At 36.5% G+C, this 2,388-nt stretch overlaps 1 protein-coding gene across 1 annotated transcript in view; it reads left to right on the top strand.

Moving 5' to 3' along the window:
- LOC119796527 (dedicator of cytokinesis protein 2-like) overlaps positions 1 to 2,388 on the top strand; it is a 132,784-nt gene that overhangs the window by 92,945 nt on the left and 37,451 nt on the right. The gene's annotated exons all lie outside the window — the stretch shown is intronic.

Genomic DNA, 2,388 nt, shown 5'->3' with positions numbered 1-2,388 from the left:
TGCTCACTGAGCCCAGTGATTCTCTCTCTCCCTCTCTCTCTTTCTCTCAACCTCCCTCTCACTCCTGTTTAATCGATTTCAATCTCTGGGTCTTACCTACTGTTATTTTCTCATGAACTCTTACATATCTCTTAAAAAAAATTCTTGTCACTTTGTTATTAGCTCCTCCTCTTTGATTAAAATATTTTGTCTTTTTTTATACCTTATTAGAGACTTATTCCAGTCGAATACTGTGGTTTTAAATCCTATGTTGGTGTATTTCATTACACTGACCCTGGCATGAGGGTAGACCCAGAGAAACTTTGGCAGCAGGGAAGTATCTTATCCTGGGAATAGAGCCACGGCACACATAAACTCACACACACACGTAAACAGAAATAAGCACCCAGGCTTGGGTCACTCACTATATTCATACCTTTGATTTTCTGCCTGAACAGTCTACTACTACTGCTGCTGTGATTGTATCTGTTTTTATATTTTCTCAAGGCTTTTCAGCCTCTTTTTGTTCTTATTTCAGAATGTTTTTGCCATCTAGTCCTCCTCTTTTATCTTTGTTTCTTAGATCACCTAAGTTGGTGTGTTTGACATTGCTGCTACTAATCCTGTTTTGATCTGATTGTCTGTCTGCGCTTACATTCATTCTAATTGGCGATGACACAATTTTCTTTTGACAGTAAAAAGCCAGTAAACACAGCATTCATGAGGCCTTAATTATGCCTAACGATGACAACTTTGTCTTCTCAGCCTGAAAGAAACTGATTGCTAAATAATTTCCTCATTTGTAAAAACATGAAAAAATGTCCCATATATTATGTTTTTCAATTAAAATTTCAAACACATTTGAAAAAAACATTCCTCAATAACACTCTACTCTTATCATTTTAACTTTTATTTCCACATATTGTCACCATATATTATGCACACAAAATTCTTTACTTTGAGTGGTCAAAATTAAATCTAGTGCCCCCAGCTGCCTTAAGTAGTCACTAAATATCACTCCTTTTGTATATAGATATTTTTAAAGTATCATATTGGAAAAGGTTGATTTACATGTCTCTGTCTTTTTGAAGTTGTGTCTTTTTCTTTAAAAAAAAGGTTAATGTGCTAAATGGGAGGTTAATACATTAGCCAAATATATTCTGACATAGTGAACATTTACCTCAAATGACTCATCACCTGATTCCACCCTCATTTTCACTACATCTTTCGAAAGCATGTAACATCACCTGTTTTAGAAGACTTGACAAAACAATTTCAACTTGCCCAGTAGGAACACATTCCAGAAACCTTGATTCACTTTTCTCAAATATATTGTCCAGGCCAGTTGGAAATCTCTAATTTCTGTTTATTTCAGCCATGTCTATCTCAGTGACATTCTGAAGCAACACTGCGTAACCTTTGACCCGATTATAAGCCTAATATGATGTATAATAAATGTTTTTTTAAGGTCAATTAACATTACATATTGATGCTCTATGGAGGCCTCCTTCTCAAAAACTCAATATGTCGTATATGTTGCTGAATGGGTCATGTTACTTAAAACGCAGCTTTACAGCAGTTTTAGCTTGCCTTTATACATGAGAGCTAACTAAGGTAAAAGTTGTTGACAAGCAACAAAACAGGCATGACATATTTCTGGTTCCTTGATATAGGATTTCATTTAGAGGGGGTGAATGTGGCCTTGTCTTTACAAGTATTTAAATGACTTCTCAATTTGTTTTTCTAAGTGATCTGCTATAAGATTTTATTTGGGTCAGTTGTCCTAGAAGAAGGCCAGGAGAGGCTATGGTAAATGCTCAAGAGGAACCAGACATCAGCTGCTGGTTAACAGAACATTTGCCCGAGACTGCAAACCAAGACAGAAACCCTGTGCACTACCTTGGTTGATTATAAGAAAACCTATTACTAAATGACACATGGGTCATTGAACACTCAAAGCTGTACAAGGTCACCAATACACTGAATCTTCATTGCAAACTCCATGTGGCTGTGAAAAACCACCCATGAAACCAATTCAAGCCAACTGCACGAATCTCCTTCAAATCTGGTATGAATACCAAGGAGATAGCCTGAGTCCCCTTAACCACATAATCAATTCAACTTGCTCTGGATACAGAGTCAGGAATGGGGCCATTTTGAGAGAGTGTGAGGCATTATCCACTTCACCAGGATCTACAGCAGGGTTACTGGAATTTCATTTGGTCTTTAAAAAAGTGTCAGAATGGTGAAAAAGAGGGGGAACGTAAAACACATAGAGAGTATTAGATAGACTTAGACAACTTTTATTGTCATTTTGTATACACTGTGTATACAAAAAAAATTTGTTTTGTGCAGCTTTCAGACAGACAATAAATGAGTAAATATCACTAAGCCCCTTGGCATACCAGA

The sequence above is a fragment of the Cyprinodon tularosa genome, unplaced genomic scaffold (assembly GCF_016077235.1).
Source record: "Cyprinodon tularosa strain WSP-4 unplaced genomic scaffold, ASM1607723v1 ctg551, whole genome shotgun sequence".
Lineage (NCBI taxonomy): Eukaryota > Metazoa > Chordata > Actinopteri > Cyprinodontiformes > Cyprinodontidae > Cyprinodon > Cyprinodon tularosa.
The sequence above is the reverse complement of the archived record's forward strand: the minus strand, read 5'-3'. Positions and strand labels throughout refer to the sequence as shown.